The 18,129-nt window shown below is 36.9% G+C and overlaps 1 pseudogene; it reads right to left on the reverse strand.

The window, feature by feature from the left end:
• Window positions 1-1,877: 1,877 nt before the first annotated feature.
• Window positions 1,878-12,768, reverse strand: LOC127682506 (60S ribosomal protein L17-like; annotated as a pseudogene).
• Between the last annotated feature and the right edge of the window lie 5,361 nt (window positions 12,769-18,129).

The following is an 18,129-nucleotide window of genomic DNA, read 5'->3' on the forward strand; positions in this document are numbered from 1 at the left end:
CTTTACACGGACTTCTTGCATGCAGCAACAGAGCTCCTCTATCTTATGTCTCCAGCTTGTTTTCATAGCTCTACATCTTCTTTTTGTAAAACCAATTTGATTTGACAGTCTCAGAGTGGAGCCTTACCTTGAACCAAATGGACGGAAGTATTAATAAATGCATAACACACACACACACACACACACACACACACACACACACACACACACGGTTTTCAATGGTTTCATTTCAATGGATTCTTCCTAAATGTATATATCTGAAAACCACAACACACACACACACACACACACACACACACACACACACACACACACACGGTTTTCAATGGTTTCATTTCAATGGATTCTTCCTTAATTCTATTCTTCTGTTATTCAGTAAAATGAGAGAAGGGACAGTATTTTTAGCATACTTGTTCTGAAATGTTTCTAAGTTGGGAGCGCAATAGAAATCTCCAATTACAGTTCCCCGAGGTTGGCTGCTGCGTGAAATCTGTTAAAACACACTCAGTATCTCAGGTGAAGATCAATGTTTAAAAAGCAACAAGTGTTAAATATATTCATAAATATGGACTACATCAACTTACTATGTTTCTTCCTCAAGATGGGTAGGAATTGAAGCTTTCCATTTTGATATTTATCAAATCAGGATCAGAGGTTAATATACTTTAATTACACTGCCTAAAGGAAATATTGAAGAAATAAACTAAAATTTATTTTGAAAATTAATCTTTTACCTTCAAGTTTTTATCCTAAATGACTTGCTTTTTGGTTTATTTTTATTACTTTGCTTATCTCACAGATATTCCAGAATAGATGGTAGAAGGATAAAGAAATGTATAAATATGTTTGAATTTCTAATACACACTTACTTTAGAGAATTTCTGTCTAAAATACTTTTTTTCTATATTAAAACTCATCTACTTTTGTTCAGAGTTCTTTGTTTTAGTAGTCATTATGTTTTTCACCACCACCACCAATATTTGAAAAATTTAATGGAATTCCACCTTGCTCTTTGTATTTCTTTTCCTTTCTGTTTCCCTGTTCTTTATGCTATTGACTGCAGAGCTTTTCATTTCCACAAAGGACCAGCACTTGAATTCTTTTTGTGTCTAAATTACCCTGTCCAGGGGGACAATGCTCATTTACTAGTTTTTTTTTTATTATTGAAAGAAAATAATCTTTTTTTCTGGTTTGCAGTTGTGTAAAGGTAACTTGGTAACTTTGCTGGAATACTAATACAAAAGGGATAGGATCTCTGAAGTTACTGGGGTTTTCTCTTCTGCTGTTTCATCAGTTCTCTTCCTCTGCTGAGATTTTCCAGTTTCAAATAAAGATTATATCGCAATTCTTTGAAAATTGTTATATAATAAATTAAAATTGTTATTCTCTTTTCTATCATTTTATTGTGTTTAGGCTTAATTTTATTTCCCTTTCCAATCATTTATAATGGTTTTATGTTATAGTAGACGTTAATCTATGGAGTATATAAATTCTTTCTCTTTTTTTCCAATGAGTGATGATTTGCTTATTTTAATATTTAACCATGTTTTTGGAGGTGTAGGGGAAGGGAGTAACATTTTCAGTCTTATCGGGATTTTTGTCTTTAGTTCTATGGTGTCTGTAATAGAATTTAGCATGCTTCTGCTTGAGAATTTCTCTTCCTCCAGTGGTCTATAGGGTTATCCCCACTGCACTCCTCTCCTTGCTGAACCTTTTTGTTGCTGTTGTTGCTAATAGTCATTCTGACTGAAGTAAGATGATAGACTCTTAATCTTGCTTAATTGTGTTCCCTGAATGGGTAAGACTGTTGAACATTTTCTTCAAATGCTAATTGGCTACATTTTGAGATAAGTTTTTGGGCATAAGGTTTTGTTTCTTCATTTCTTCTGGGATACATTTTTCTTTTGTGCAACCCTCTCTTCCTGCTTTGGGACAGTTTGTTCTTTTTCAGTAAGAATCACCTCAGTATGGCAGGAGGGGCTCATGTATGTGTTAAGGCAGCCACGAGCTCCTTTGGTATATTTTAGGTGCATTAAGGTCCTTGGTGCATTTTAGTTGCCTTGTTCACTAGATATGTTCAATGACTAGCGAATCCACATCTAAATCCTTGCATTCACCTTTACTTTCTGCATTGTAAACATGTGCAGCAAAAATTCAGCACTTCTTTTGGAGTACCGACACCTGCTGTTTGACCTGGTGTACCAACAGACACCGTTGTACAACTGGAATATAGCTTCTTTAAGGTGACATCTTTCAGATGCTTGGTGGCTTGTTGTATATCCTTGATGTCCTGGGCATGTTCATGATCTTTTAAAAGTAAACACAAAGGCTTGAACTTCTTGATTTGCATGATTTTGTAGGGTTGTCACTACTCGAGAGAGTAGTGAACTATCTTCATAGGTTATCTCAGATGGCTTACAGATGGCTTTGGGTTCTTCTATATTTAGATAGTAACCTATTGTCAGATGTATAATTAGCAAAGAAGAAATTACACCTGCACTCTTGTATGGAATAACCATAAAATAGAAAAGGGAAGAATATTACCAAAGTAACTTTATAAATGCAATAGATAGATCTGGGCAAAAAGAAAGAAGAGAAAGAAAGAGAGGAAGAAGAAGAGGAGGAAGAAGAGAAAAAGGAGGAGAAGGAGGAGATGCAGGAGATATTATAGAACAATTTCACTGATGTCTGTTTGAGTTGATGATTTAAATCCTTGGGAATGTGCAAGCAGAAGTAGAGTCTCTTGATGATGTGATAATGATATTACTGATTTATTGAGGGGTGTTCCTAGTTGCTGCCCAGTTTACGTATCCATTAGCCGTGCACAAATCTTCACTTTTTCCACCTCCTCAACAATGGAAATTTCAGCTCTCCCACTCCCTTCCCAGTGATGTCATCATACATGGGTGCCACTCGTTGTGGTTACACATTGAGCTGCAAGGGTCACAAGTGGCTGATGACCCTTTCTGTGTTCCTGAAATACATAAACCAGTATTCAAACACCTTTTTCTTTTGGAGTAATATAGTTCTATTTAGACTTTTATCATGCATAAGTACTTATTTGTATCCAGACATGATATATTACATCCAGGGTGTATGAGGTATAAACCATACATGGCACTGTAACCTTCTTTTCAAGAGTTACAAGGACGATTCCACATTACACATGGTATGTTCCCACTGATGGATTTTTAATGTTGTTGAAAGTGTAAAACTAACATTGCTAGTTTTCATTGCTGGAAGGTGATTCATTGCTTGAACCCTGATGAATTCTGAGTTAACTTTTAGTACTGAAAGGATGTTCTATGATCCATAAAGATCAAAAGTATTCAAGATAGCTGCAAGCCATCTTAGTAGAGAAAGACATGGCTGGTTTCTCTAAAATAATGAGCAGACAGAAAAGAAAAAAAAACCTGTCATTTATTTTATTACTTTGTTATATTCAAGGCTTTAGTATTTCATTTGAGCTAAGATAAATTTTAGTTTAATGCATTTGAATATTTCATGACTTTAATGTCTGCTTCCAAGCTCTTAAGAACTGAGGCAAGTGAATATTTTACAAATTATCCTGAACCTCTTGAACATCTATCTGTGGTAGAAGCAGGTTTTCTAAAAGAGTCCCAATCTTCTGACTACAAAAAATAGTAAAACTAGTGAAAGAAAATGCCCAAATTATTCAATTATATGCATGGCGTTTGAAACTGAAGACGTGTCAGTGGTACTTGCCACCACAGGCACTGCCAGCTTTTGTTATATCGCAGTTTGGCACCTTCACACTCAGACTACTTAATATCCATGTTAGTCTTTTTATTCACGTTGGTTCATTCTGTGCCTTCCAACTGTACATTTTCTAGCAGCAGGTATACTCTGCAGCTAAGTTTACATCAGTAATGCTGTAATTCATGCCCTCTGGTTTGTCATGTGGGTGACTGCAACCAGGGCATCACACATGCAAGGTAGGTGTTCTCTACTGGGCTATACCACAGTCTCCTTCTTAACTGTACCAGCCAGCTAATGGATTGTTAGCCAGACCTATAAATGATTATCAGTGACAAATTATTCCTGGTTTAGTAATGATTTTAAAATTTTTCTTCTGTGATACTTCTTTATTTAACAATAAATCTTATTCCTAAACGAATGACAGAACAAGTCTAAAATTTCTTCTACTCTCATTTCACTTAATATAATTTCTATATCTTATTTCTCTTTCATTTTTCTTTTATGGAAGATTGATCTTTTTCTTTGGACATTTTTAGCTTTTAGGCCTTTGACAGGCATGCTTCAATCCATCTAACCACAGATGATATGCATAGAGTAAGGGATGAGGGGAGAGGAGAGGGTCTTTTCTAATTGTCCCAAGTTAGATTAACATGTTGACCCATCCTTATCAAGAAAAACTATGCCTGTGAAATGTTCTCCTTTTCAAATTAAATACTGACTCTGATTTATAGACTGATGGTGATGATGATGGTGGTGGTGGTAGTAATGAGAATTGTCTGAACTTACTTATGTGGAGGCCCCTGGAAGATGTTGGGTATCTTTCTTCACATTTTTTGCCTTTTCCCCTTGAGAACGAGTCTCTCATTGATCTGGGAGCTCCTCATTTTGACTAGATCACATGGACAGGGAGCTCCCTGAAATCTGCCTGTCTCTGCTTACTGGAGTTACAGGTGCATGCCTCCATGCTTGGCTTTCATCAGATTCTGGGACCTTGCACTCAGACCCACATACATGCACAGTTAGTATTTCTATTCATAGAGCCATTTCCTTAGTCCCTAGAATAAGAAATTTTAATCTCATACTATGAAACGTGAACTATATAAATGGTTTAAAATTTTAATGCAACCATTAGAGTCTGTGTTCAGGAGTTTCTAACTCCTCTTTTGTCGATGCCAAAGAATGATGAAGAACCTTTGACTTGAAGAATATAAATAAATCTTAAATAGACTTTCTGTATCAAAATGTCAGAAACCATGAACATGCCTTTTAAATTAATATTGAGAGTCTGTATGTAAATATACATAGGATATATATATATATATGCACAAATATGTGTATGACAATATTCATAAAGTATATAATGGAATTATATTTTATTTTTTGACTATAGAAATATGTAATTTACTAATCCACTCACAAAGTAGGTGGCTTAATGCAAGCTTATTGACATCTTCACATATGACCCATGGGAACATGTCTTCCACATAATACAGACCATGGTATTACTACTGACTGGATGCATTTTCAATCTTGGGCATATTAAGCATATTTAAACAAATAAAATTAGGCTATCCTGTATATGAAAGTACCTTGCTAATATGCATCTGGAAGTGGATTAAAACTTCCTCCAAAGGAGAAATGTTGATATGTTGACTTTCACGCTATATTATGTTGTTAACTATAGAAATTAAAATTTTTACATCAGTGATTGACTCTTGGTAATGTCTGAAGTAGGTGTCTATAACCATAGCAACAGTAGCTTGACAATATAATCTGTGTTTCACAGTATCTACAGATTTATTGTTTTCAAGTTTAGAGAGAAATAAAACAAGAGACATGTAGATTCAACTGACTTTATTTAAACTATAAAAAAAATCCCTTAAAATTGATCCTGGAACCCTTAGAAGATCTACGAATGCATAGAAACCTGTCAGTGACTGAATCCTAAATTCTGATTGAATGATTTATAAAATTAATGAAAGCAGATATCTTATTTGTGCTTAGCAGAAGACCTAACAAAATTAAACATGACTTTTTCAATTTCCCTATTTTTTTTAAATTCTGCAAGTATATACAATCCCGTTATCTCAAATTAGTATCTAGTGTTTATCAATGTTGTTTCACAGCAGCAAAACCTGGGTTAGTGAATAAAGTTCCAGAGAGAAAGATAAATAGGGTCAGAGCCGCAGTCTAAACATACGGCATCAACAGCAACTCTGTCTTTTACTGTGCTGGAAGAAAGAATACACCAAGTAAATTCCTATTGGTTACTCTGGTTTTGTGAGCACCAACTGCCTCTGATTGACATGGGTTACATTATGTTCCCAGTACTTTGGGTGGTACTTAACTCAGAACTCCATATTGTAAATATACAGCAGCCATTTTGTCCTAATTTAATTAAGATATGTCTTAATACACAATATTATCATTTCCTGGAGGATCTTTATCCATTAAACTAAAGTGCATGATTGATTAAAGGTTAGTATTGGATAAAAAAAATTCATACTTTTCAAGGTACTATGTTAAAAAATAAAAGACCACAGAGTACTTCTTACTAAAGCAGCTAATCCTGCCTACAAGTTTAGGGTCACAAGTCCATAATATGTGCAAAGAAATGCAATACAAGGAATCATGCAAAAATACAGTAAAATGATACAGGAAGTAATGTCAAATCTAGGAAAAAACCCACAAAAGCTTTTATAAATACATCAAAATCTGGAAAGACTCAGTGTAGCAGTATAAGGCAAAACCAGAACAGGGAAGTGGGAAGGGATGGGTGGGAGAACAGGGGGAGGGAAGGGGGCTTATGTGACTTTCGGGGAGTGGGGGACCAGAAAAGGAAATCATTTGAAATGTAAATAAAAAATATATTGAATAAAATAAAAAAAATAAATACATCAAAATCAACTGTGTCCATACGTTGTAGGTCTAGCGGTAGCTGTACCATGGAGCAGACTCAGCACTCTGAGTTCAAGGCTTCCAGATCTGTGCAGGTAAGTCGTGCCATCTTTGGTTGACTGCAGTACCAGGAAGGATGGAGATGAGAAGGACAGCAAGACTTCTGGAACACAATGTCAGCTTTCACTTGGTAGCTGGCCCCGAGGTCCACTCTGCCCGTGGGGCTCTTCTTTTTGGTGATCAGCCACTGATCTTCATACTTGGTGGGAAAGGTGCATACACAGAAGGCATCTCACGTCTTCACTTTCCTCTAAAATAGACAGATGTTTTTCCTCTGTGACTTCCTAAGTCCTCTTTCCCCATCTAGTTTGCAGTGCAGTTTCCTCTTTTTGTATTTATGTGGATATGTGCATCTTTCCATTGTTCCCTGGGAAGCTCCACAATTGACATTGCCTAATCTTTCTTCCAGATGAATCAGTTACTCAAAATTTCTCCAGAAAGGACTTCCGAATGATGCTCCATCCAGTCCTGAAGAAATGTAATGGATGTGAGGATAGCCTGCCTCGCCAGAGACAAATTCAGAGGTTCAGTCCAGTATCATCAAGGCAGGAACTTGGAAGCATCCAGACTGGAATGGTGCAGAAGGAGCTGAGAGTTCGATATCTTCATCTGAAGGCTGCTAGTGGAAGATTTGGAATTATATTTTCTAATTATATTGCTCAGTATGAATAAATATAATAGATGCATGGATTATAGTGAAATTTTAGAAAAAAGCTTAATTATTTTATATTTTATAGGATATTTTTATTCATGTGTGAGATAAAATTTTTTCAGTCAATTGCTGTAGATGCAAAGTGTTTCCTGGTATTTTCACAGATTCATTCTAGTTGTTGGAACGCAGGGAAGGAAATATTGGTAAATGATAGTCTTTGATTTTTTTAAAATATAGTTTTATGTTTTAAACATTTAAATATTATATTTTAACATTTCACGCATGTATATAATGAAATATGATTCTATCACTGTTCATTTACTCCTTCAATTTCACTAGGAAGCCTCAACATGCCCCTTCCAACATCATTTCTCTCTGTCTCTGTCTTTGTCTCTCCCCTTCCCCCCCTCACCTACAGTGTCTAATTAATGCTGTCCATATTTATGCATGGGTATGAGAAATCACTGGAGCATGGGAAACCTACAAGTATCCATACCCTCAAAGAAGGATGCTCCCCCTTTCCAAATAACTATTATCTGCCAATAGTTTCTCAGCAAGGGGTGGGGCCTGGAGAATTCCTCCTCTATCTCTGCTGGAATTCTGGTTGGCTTTATCACACACGGGTCCTGGGCAGGTGACCACATCTGCCTTGAGTTCATGAGAGCAATAGTCATACCATGTCCAGAAGACACTTTTCTTTGGCATTCCTCCTATGCTATTTTCTTCTGTCTTCTCTTCCACGGTCTTCCCTGAGCCTTGGTAGGAGGTGTAACTGATAAACATGAGGATGCACTTGGTGACATAAATAGTCAATTGGAAACACCTTAACTTTTGGAAAAAGTTATTTTTTACGATTATAACATAATTAACTCATTTATCTTATCCTCTTTCTCCCTCCAAATCCTCCCACATATCCATCCTTGCTTTTTTAAATTTATAGCTTCTTTTTATTAACTATATATGCATATATGTATATACATCTATAAATTGTTTATAGATACATATATACACATACATAGATCATAATACACACACACACACACATACATACATATTCCTAAATACATAAGTACAACCTGCTCTGTCTGTATAATGTTACTTGTATGTATAGTTTCAGGCCTGACCATTTGGTATTGGAAAGCCAGTTGGTGTTCTCTTCCCTGGGGAAGACTATTCCGCTCTCAAGATTCCTTACCTGCTTGCAACCTTGGAGTAAGGTTGAGGCCTACTGCTCCCCCCCATCCCTGTTAGCAGGTCTAATGCTGTCCTTGTTCAGCTCAGGTTTAGGCAGTCATTTTGGTGAGACCTTATTTTTTTTTTTAATATTTTTATTTTCTATATTCTTTGTTTACATTCCAAATGATTTCCCCTTTCCCGGATCCCCCCTCCCCATATATCCCATAAACCTTCTTTTCTCCATCCCTTCTCCAATCATCTCCCTCCTTTTTCTCTGTCCTTATATTCCCTTCCCATGCTAGATCAATCCTTTCCAGGATCAGGACTCTCTGCATACTTCTTCATGGGAGTCATTTGTTATGCGATTTGTGCCTTGGGTATTCAGGGCTTCTGGGCTAATTAATATCCACTTATCAGAGATTGCATTCCATGTGTATTCTTTTGTGATTGGGTTACCTCACTTAGGATGATATTTTCCAGATCAAACCATGTGCCTAAAAATTTTGTGAATTCATTGTTTCTAATTGCTGAGTAGTATTCCATTGTGTAAATATACCACATTTTCTGTATCCATTCCTCCTTTGAGGGGCATCTGGGTTCTTTCCAGCTTCTGGCTATTATAAATAGGGCTGCTATGAACATAATGGAGCATGTGTCTTTATTGCATGCCAGGGAATCCTTTGGGTATATGCCCAGGAGAGGTATAGCAGGGTCCTCTGGAAGTCTCATGTCCAGTATTCTGAGGAACCTCCAGACTGATTTCCACAGTGGTTGTACCATCTTACAGCCCCACCAGCAGTGGAGGAGTGTTCCTCTTTCTCCACATCGTGGCCAACACCTGCTGTCTCCTGAGTTTTTGACCTTAGCCATTCTGACTGGTGTAAGGTGAAATCTCAGGGTTGTTTTGATCTGCATTTCCCTAATGACTAATGATGGTGAGACCTTATTTTTAAATCCCACATTTCCTCTTTTGGTCCAAGACCAATCCTGTTCTCTGGAGAAGACATAATGGAATAAAATACTTATGAGAGATGGAGCCTAAAAAATTGGCCTAGAGTAATTCTTGAGAGGTGGTTATTTTCCTTTCAGTACTTTTCCTTTGAGCTTTGAGATGCTTAGTATTTGTTTTGTGTGGTGTTTGTGGTTTCTAAGAGACAAGGAACTCTCACCAGACACATGGAAACCTGGCAAAATAGGCACAAAGCATCTGTCTCAAAGTCGCCTCTGTTTTGCTGCCGGAAGTCTTGAGTCTTTGCATTCACTTTTCTTTCTGTTGATAAATAAAGGGCCCCGGGGAAATCAAAGTACCCCTTAAAGCCATCAGAAGGAATAATCAATATAGTTGCCTGGGAACAGTCATTTGGCTTTCATGTTCCTCCGTGGGCCCCGTCATCTGATCGTCAGTTGCTCAAGCTCCCTATTTCTTTCATGCTGCATAAGTTCTAATGCATTTCTCTGAAACAACAACCCAAGTACTGAGCTTTGTTACGGCCTCTTAAGGTGCAACGTTCGCCTTTACCTGTTTTTAGAAGACAGCAACACTTTCTCCTCAACTCTCCATAACACCTCATAGGGCAATATTTTTCCCCAAGCTCCACTCAAAGCGTTCAAGCAAAAATGTGCAGGTCCTGTGAAACTTCAGATCACAGAGGGGTGAGCTCAGAGAGTCAAAGCCGTGATCTATCACATCTCGGTTCTTCCAAACATGTTGCGTTTAAGGAGATATTTAAAAGAGGTTTAGAGTTTTTATTATCTTTTAATTGTGAAACAGGAACCAGCTGAAACGGATGTGCGTGCACATCCTTATTCCTGGCCCATAGAATCTCTGCCAAAAGTTAATTAAATTCACACAAAGTCTCCATAGCTTGATTGAATCTTTGGGGCTCAGGCTTCTTTTACTTTATGGCATTCAATGGGCCTTTTTTTATGCGAAGACTGTTACCTCTGGGAGAAGCTACCTTTGTGTTGAGGAAGGTGCCACAGCCATGAGGCTTTCAGCTCCCAGACACAGCCTGAGTTTACACGAGGGTAACTGAGACTCCTCACAGACACGTTATGAAGATTCAGTAAGTTACTTCATGGAAATTGCTCATAATTATGACTTACATGAAGCAAAGATTTGATATGATTTATTGAGTACTTGTGTTGATTTAGGACATATGATAGCAGCGATAAAGCTATATAGACATCAATGGTCTATTACGCATGGTTGAGGGAAAGAGATGAAATATTTTTTGCAACATTATGGGAAAGATTAGATCACATAAAATCACAAAAAAGGCAGAAGATACAAACCTAGGTATGATCTTTTTTATTTTTAAGTTTATGAGGATCAAATCTTGACAAATAGGCATTTATGCATATGTCTTACGCTGTGGTTGAGGCTAAGGCATATTTAATGATTTAAATGAAAATGCATCATTTGCTTTGCTATGGTTTCACATTTTGTTTTGGAGCTCTGGCTTTGGAAATCATAAGTGAAACTGAGCTACAGAAGGATCTTCTTTGTAGTGTTGTGACTATAGGCTAAGTGTCATGTTGCCTAGAAAGTGGAGGACAGAGGAATTATATGGATACTTAAGGGCTTGAAAATGTTCTGTGGTTTCTTTTTTTAATAGCTATTTTAGACATTTTATTAAGGTATATTGTATCACTGCCTTGAATTATTATTATTATTTTTTGTTTCTCTTATGTTGGTGTTTCTGGGATGATGTTGGAGTTCTGATAGAGATCCAAATGAAAACATTTTTACCCCAGTTTGGTTCTTGTTGCATATGTATATGTATACGTATACATATATGATGTATATGCATATATAATGTATATGTATATATGAAGTATATGTATGCATATATAAATGATGAATGTGATTAATCACAATTAAGCCTTCTCATGCAGTTCCTTTAAGGCCACTATCATTTTTGACATTTTGTGATGATGCAATCAAGTCTGAATTCAAATATCTTAGTAATGAACATAAATAAATTATTGGTGCAAGTATCACGAAGGACTTTCTTTGTTATGTGAAATAAAATAAATTAATATGAAGTGAAAGCGACTGGTAATTAAGTTCAGTCTTAGCTTCAAAATCAATACCACCAAGGTGACCTTTTAAAATATAATTTCAATTTTTAATACAAACACACACTCATCACAAAGTATAAAACTAATGGAATTTTGAGTTCCTTTGAAAAAATATCTAGGAAGTAATTTTAGATACCTTTTCACTACAGCAATGAGTGAAGAAATGAGTGAAGTTTTTTAAGGAATTAAAAAACTTTGTGTGATAGAAATCAGATATATTGCTTTTAATAGGAATGGTTTGCTTTCAAAAATGATCAATAAGGCAGGGGTAAACAGCTGTAAACTTTATCTACAGTAACTTTTACTGCACAAAAATATATTGTATCTAAAACCAAATAGTCAGCCCTGAAAGCATACTTGCAGGTAACATTAACTACATATTTAGGATCATATATGTATTATTATATATATATTTATTATATATATATTTAGGATCATATATGTATGTAGCAACAACTAATGAAGAAAGAAGCCATACGTTTGAAAAAAAAAGCAAGAAGTGGTACTGGCAGGTCAGAGTGAAGAAATGAAAGAGGAAAATGATATAATTATAGTGTAAACAAAAATAAAAGAAATGATTAATAATACAAATTGAAGAAACTGCAAGACCTAGCCTAAACTTACACCTCAGTGAGTTCTCAGGGCTGCTGGCCAGCTTTTTTTTTTTTTTTTTTTTTTTTTTTTTTTTTTTTTTTTTTTATTCCGGGATTTCTCTATGTGAGAGCATGTTTTACCCTGATCCTTGCTCCGACACTTGCTGTATGGCTATGTTGGGTGGTTCCCGGTGGCCTCAGGAGAGCCGCTGGGCACCCATCCCCACATGGGTTCTAAAGGGAGCAAGAGGTTATGATCAGTTTTTATCTGAACATGAACCTGATACAAGCTTCTTGGCAGTAAATCCCCTTTGTGGGACGCACAGTAGTCGCTTCGCCAGACTCCGAGTGCTGCGAAGACATGCTCTTTGCTGAGTTTATCCTTCACAGCATTTCATGTTGACCACAAGCCTGCAGTTGAGCAGACAATACATCTTTTCTGTTGTAAAATAAAACAATAACAAATTGGCAAGCGGTGTTTGAAGGAGACTATTCAGTCTTTATCAATTTTATTTTTCATCTTCTTTTTTTGTGCAATGGGTGAAAAAAACTTACCTGGCAGTCTTTGTCTCCTTTCTTTTTCATTGGCAGTTGGTTTTCTTAGATTTGGAAATATAATCAATGGATTAAGTAGGGATAAAAAACTAAAATGCACCCTACCTTTATCCCTCAAATGATTGTTTATATCTTTTGTTGAAAGAATTTCTCATGATGAGCCTATTGGTTTCAGTGCTGAATTTCTTTGTTTATAAATATCACAGCAAGTTTTGAACTGTAACATCTACTTAATAATACTAAGAACATTTCAAGGACTAAATAAGTTTACATATCTTTTTATAGCAAAAATATATCTTTGGTTTTTTACTTACTCATTAATCAATAATTCTTCCATCCATCCATCCATCCATCCATCCATCCATCCATCCATCCATCCATTCATCATGTATCATCTATCTTCCCATAGTTACAGTTTTAGAATATTAATGAATAACAAACATGTCAAGATGTTTTGTTCGTAGAAAAATATCTTAGAATTATTAATTTTTCTGTGGTCCCGAGGCAATGCACAATCTCATAACTCATCCCCTTTACTGTATACCCATTCCTCACTCGTAACTTTTACTCTCACCCTGGACTGGATCTTACTCTATTCCCATTTTTTATATTTTACTTCTTTCCAGGTGGAAACCTTAATGTCTCCACCCACTCTGGACCTCCATCGTATTCCCATTTCATCTCTGGCCTTAAGTACATTTCAGACACGAGACGGACACATGTATTAACGAGTAGATGCCACTGAAAGGCTGAGTTTCTTGAGTCTTCCTGAAATGAAAGGGACAGCATTGATGGCTCCATGCCAAGACGTTAAGTTTCAAATGGTGGTTGTTCTTGGGTTGTAGAGATTCGCTACTTCTTTTTTTGCTGATCAGGATTCGGTGCTCTCCCAACCCTAGTATCACAGACAGCATCATTCTTGCTCATTTGTAACCGGGTTAGTACCCATTCCCAGCAGTGTGATGCACAGCTGGAAGCCCAAGAAGAATTGCAAGGGATACAGGCATTTATTCTTTTGTCTCTAAATTAACGATATAGAGCAGTGGTTCCCAACCTTCCTAACGCTGCGATGCTTTAATACAGTTCTTCATGTTGTGGTGATCTCCATCCCCCCCTAACAATAGCACTATTTTCTTAGCCGCTTCATGACTATAATTTTGCTACTGTTATGAACAGCAATATAAATAGCTGATATATGATGCCAAAGGGTCGCGACCCACCAGTTGAGAACCCTTGCTGTAGGGTCCTGCACTATACCTGGTGGAGGGAATTCAACGTTTTGTCTTGCCAAACCTCAGGCTCATTTGAGTGTTGCCCAATGAGGACCACAGCTTCGCGTTCCACTTAACTTTAAAGCCGTTCAGTAGCATGGAAAAGTGTGGGTGTTTTGGCCCCTTGCCTTTGCACGTATTGTTTGCTATTCTTAGGTTTTTCTTCCCTCAAAGCTTTTCTACTCGTCCTGTAAGATGCAGTTCAGGAGTCTTCTCTTCTGCGAAAATGATTCCTTCATCTCCTTCCTGTTTTCTTTTCCAGGTAAATAGAGGTGTTCCCCCAAGCCAGTTCCCCTACCTCCCATATTCCTAATTGCTTATCATATTATATTGAAGTCGATTTTTTACCATAGTAACTGAGTGTAACTTGCCTTTTGATGATTCAGCAAGATGAATTCAACAGTGACTGATGATGTATTAATCACCCACCTCTTTGTCATGGATAGCAACTATTGTCAAAGGAACAATTAAAAAATTAGTAAAAGAAAATGATAACACGGGACACTTTTTTTTGGTTTTTTGAGACAGGGTTTCTCTGTATAGCTCTGGTGGGACATTTGTTCTTATTATATATCTGTCAAATATTCTGAGTAATTTTCTTTTCATATTAGAAGAAGAGGTAGTAGCTTATATTTTGCTATTTTCTCTCACAGATGTTATAATGTCCTGGTTTAGAATTTCCCTGGGCTATTCCAAGGCTAAGAATAATAATCAGACCTGGCCAGACTCTTTCCCTGAAAAGGCTGCACACTGGGGAAAGTTTGGAGTTAGTAATTGATCTGTATCAAAACTACTGCATGAGATACGAAACACATGCATGTTGAACATTAGAGTGGCCAGATCATTGTTTCCTTGGATTACTATTAGACAGACAAATACAGCATTTTCTTCAGGTTTATGTGGCTGTATTGCATACAGGTGTAAGTTGGATCTGGAGTCCAACTCTGGACTCATCAGAAACAAACTGCAATTTGGGCAAGATGCTTACAGTTTCATTCCTTATAAGTTAAAAATTGCATTAAAATTCATAAGCAATGAACAGCATTCAAAATATTGGTCCTTATTTTTTAGCAGAAAATAAACAGAGATGATTGGAAACAAGAATGTATTATACTTGCTGAAATAAATATGTTAACTTAAAAATCTTACTAATTGAACTAGGTTTTTTTTCTTTTCTTATATATATTTTCTGTTGGCAACATTATAATATAAATTGAGCAATAGTTAAGACAATGTTATATTGTCTTATGTCCTTGGTGCTATGTGCCCATCATGGATATTTATATCTTGTGTACATGTTTTCTGGAAGAGTATCACAATGACAAACTGAAATATTACAGTTTGTGGTCTCAAGCACATTCATAGCAGTAAAAGTTCATGTGACCACTGAGAGTATCAGCAGCACTGCTTGCTGTACTGTGCTTAGCAGTTTATCTTCTGTGTCCTCTAAGGGTCACCCTTACTAATCCAGTCAGTTATCATGAACTAGGTGAACTGCATTCTATACAACAGGATCCCCAGAGACTCCAGCAGGCACTAAAGAGAAATGGAAATCCTATCTATGAAGAGTTTTCCTCAATTCCTAAAAGGAATAAAGAAGTGGAATCTAAGAATACCAGAGAGAAAGTGGCTATCTCTTTGAACTTAAGACTAGATGATACTTTTGCAGTCTGAGAGCATGTGTACTTTAGTGAGAGGCTCCCAGGACCCAGTAGGGATGACCTTAGCTAAAATGCCCAACAGTGTGGAGATGGAACCTGAACACATCACCTCCAGTATATAGGCATGACTCCCAGTTGAGATTTGGGGCCACCCACCCATGTCAAAATATTTGATCTTGAATTGTTCCTGTCTAAAGGAAATGTAGGGACAAAAATGGAACAAAGACTGAAGGAAAGCCCATCCAGAGATAGCCCTGACTCAGGATACATCCCATACACAGGCCCCAAACTCTGACACTATTGCTGATGCCATGTTGTGCTTGCAGACAGGAGTCTGGCGTGGCTGTCCTCTGAGAGACTCTACCAGCAGCTGACTGAGACAGATGCAAATACTTACAGCCATCATTGGATTGATCCCAGGGATCCCTGTGGGAGGGTTAGGGGAAGGACTGAAGGAGCTGAAGGGGATGGCAACCCCATAGAAAGAACAACAGTATCAACTAATTGAATCCCCAGGGATGGAACCACTAACCAAAGAGCATGCACTGGCTGATCTTTGACTCCCACTACATGTGTAGCAGAGGACTGCCTTTTCTGGCCTCAGTGGGAGGGGATGCACTTGGTCCTGTGGAGGCTTGATGCCCCAGAGAAAGGGGGTGCTAAGGAAATAAGGTGGGAGTGGACAGATTACCCTCTTAGAGGCGAAGGGGAAGCAGATGGGGTGGGGGGGTTCATGGACAACATTTGAAATGTACATAAATAAAATTTAATAAAAAAAGTAAAAAAATATTTTTTTTTTTTTGCTTTTCTATTTTATTCTTTAAAGCTATAGAGTCTTTGCTGGCCTCAATACCACTGGGATTTTCCATTTGGTTTCTTCTTTATTTCAGATTTTTAGTGGAATACTGTATGCTCCAAATTTGATGCTACTAGTTTACATTCTGAAATCAATTCTTTCAGTTATGCACCTTACAACGCATCTCTACACTTACATATAAATGCACTACACTTACATATAAAGATACCCTCCCACATAAAGGCCATCTTGTTTGAAGCCACTTTCATTTTGGGGAGTAGAGTTGAAGCTCATTGTAGAACTATTCTTAGCCTGGAGAAATTATACAAACCCCAATTTGAATCCATTGAAATATACATTTGCTCTTTCAGAATCTTAGGGTAGCCCTTCAAAAGTTTATTCTCAGTTATTTGGATGGTGATGGGAAAGGAACTTAATCTGATTGACATTCTTTTTTTGGTAAGAAGTAGAATTTTGAAAAGATTAGTTTTATTTGAAAAATAATAAGTGTTTATGAGGTACAATGCAATCTTTCATATAAGTATGCACCCTGTAGATTAGCCAAGATGCCGTAATAAGTAGAATAATATTCTAATATATTTTTATTCATAAACAAGGATCATTTGTGGCTTTTGTGATGTATCTAGAATGTACTGATTATCTTGCTATAAGGTAAGAATATTGTAGTATGATAAAACATATGGTCCAAGAAGCTCTGTAACATGTCCTGAACTCTCAGATCGAGCAGGTCTAAGCTCTTTAAGAGGAGACTGGGTTGTTGATCATTGCCCATGAGAGGTGTCAGGGCCACAACAGTCACCTTTTAATTTACACAGTGCCTTTGTGAAAGCGACATTCTATTTAGAAGTAATCATGCTAATTATCCCTAATTGTGATATCGGCTGCCTATCAACAGCCAATTTTAACCTTTAAAACCTGTAACAATTGTTTTTCATGTCTGCAAGTCAGGGTAAAATAACCTTGAAAAGCTGCACGTGTTTTCCAAGAGTTCAGTTTGAACAGGATATGCACACCTCAGAATATTGTTTAATATTTTGTTATTTGTGTAGTAATAAAAGGAAAATATCTAGGTTTAACATGGATGAATAAAAAGAAAATTAGAAGTTGGGATTCTGACAGTTGAAGGCACCCACTTAACTCAAATGCAATTTGCTTTTTTCCAGATGTATATTATTATATTATATTACATTATATTATACTATGTTATATTATGTTATATTATGGTTATTCTTGTTGAATATCCAACCTTCTGCATTTGGGGATTTTTCACTGTATGAGGCAGATCCTGCCTTTCATTTTACAAGTAGAAACTCTTGGGTCAAGGAACAAACACATTAGCTTAGCTGTACCAGATTTATAGAATGGGCTTGGGCTTTGAAGGCTCATGAAGCAAAACAGCAGCAACTCAGGGCAATGTGTGCCAGTAGTGCTGCTGTAGCAGTAGATCAAGAGCCAGGTCCCAGGCATGGGAACAACAGTAGTTCTAGCAGAAGACTTGGGTCCGGGGGATAAAAGTTTTTCAAACAATAGTGATTTTGACTCATAGTTGCAGTGGAAGTATAATTACAGTAAGACCTTGGGATGTGACTTGGGTATGGCCAGTGACTGCGTAGCCCCAGGCCTGTTCTAATACTGAGGGTTA

Source organism: Apodemus sylvaticus, chromosome 4 (assembly GCF_947179515.1).
Source record: "Apodemus sylvaticus chromosome 4, mApoSyl1.1, whole genome shotgun sequence".
Lineage (NCBI taxonomy): Eukaryota > Metazoa > Chordata > Mammalia > Rodentia > Muridae > Apodemus > Apodemus sylvaticus.